This window comes from Spinacia oleracea, chromosome 5 (assembly GCF_020520425.1).
Source record: "Spinacia oleracea cultivar Varoflay chromosome 5, BTI_SOV_V1, whole genome shotgun sequence".
Classification (NCBI taxonomy): domain Eukaryota; kingdom Viridiplantae; phylum Streptophyta; class Magnoliopsida; order Caryophyllales; family Amaranthaceae; genus Spinacia; species Spinacia oleracea.
In genome coordinates, this window is record NC_079491.1 from 97242662 (window position 1) to 97243974 (window position 1313).

A 1313-nucleotide genomic window follows, 5' to 3' on the forward strand; every position below is an offset into this window, starting at 1 on the left:
GAACTGAACCTGACTAATTTCGTAATGTTGACCCCACGGAGCGGTAGCGAAGGAGGCAGCAAATGGATTGAAATTCTCGACTTTTTTTATGGCAGCCGCCGCTTCTATCTCCGGCGCTCTGAATATCGGGTATGATTGTGACTTTCTTGCCCTGCCCCACTCCCACCACCTCTTCCGAAAAGACAACCTCGATCATTCATTACATATGATATATCGACAGTTCAAGACCATAACGTAATTCATTTAGAGAATGCCGATGATAAAGTAGATCTGGTTCCGAGATCTGGAAAGCGGTGAATACAGTTAGTGAAGCTAGACCGGGAAGTGGGGTATCCCTGGAAAAGAGGTCGGCCTTAAGTTCTAGCTTAGATAGCTTAGACTGAAGAGTTGTAGCTTTGCTTTCTGCAAAATTTCTCGTTATTAGAGAGAAGCAGAAGCCTTAGAAGGGAGCACTCGTGGCACACTTACTATATCCCATTCCAGCCTCACCTTACCCTTTCGAACTATGTCTCTCGGAGAAGCGCTCTTTCGGCTACCTTCTCCTCGAGGTATGGTTTGAGTCCGGGTGCGGAACTCAGTTAGAAAAGATAGAATTCCTCTCCTTCCAGAGCAAGTACACTGAAGTAGACAAAGCCATTCTATAGATTTGCTGCATACCTGAATTGGACCTGAACTGGCTGACAACAATCATCAGTTCATCCTCCCATTTCTGAGGTCTTCTACTAATACCCAACCACTGAAGCACAACACCCCAAACTGCAGCAGAATACTCACACTCAAAAAAGAAATGGCTCACAGTCTCAATGCCTGTTGAGCATAAACAACACTGCATGCTGCATTGAATCCCTATTTTCTGCATATTATCACAAGTCACCATTCTATTCAAGATAGCTAACCAAGTGATAAATATACATTTTGGAGCAGCAAAATTATTACAAGTAAGTTTCCTACAACTCACATTAGGCACGTCACCCCTCAATTCATTGTAGACCTTCCAAAATCTTCGCTTTATTCATTCCGATCGCTTAAGCGACTACGTTCCTAATAGAGAAGGTCATGCTGTGTAACATAGCACTGCCAGAGGGAATACTATTCAAATACTCCATAGACCCAAAAATCTTCTTCACCACCCAAGTGATTTGGGACACTCATGGCAGTGAGATCTTTGCCTTTAATATCAAATTCATTCACCCATTTGACCCAAACTTTATCCTTCTTTTGAGCCAAATTCCAAAGAAGCTTGCAGATTGCAGCCTTGTTCCATAAATGGATACACATGAGATTCCAACCACCTGCAGCCTTTGGTAAACAAA

The 1313-nt window shown here is 43.1% G+C and overlaps 1 protein-coding gene across 1 annotated transcript in view; it reads right to left on the bottom strand.

Moving 5' to 3' along the window:
* Positions 1 to 164, bottom strand: part of LOC130460614 (ATP synthase subunit alpha, mitochondrial) — a 3030-nt gene extending 2866 nt beyond the window's left edge. The window contains exon 1 of the mRNA XM_056827935.1: positions 1 to 164. This exon is cut by the window's left edge and continues 2866 nt beyond it. The gene's annotated coding sequence lies outside the window, so the exon portion shown is untranslated.
* Between the last annotated feature and the right edge of the window lie 1149 nt (positions 165 to 1313).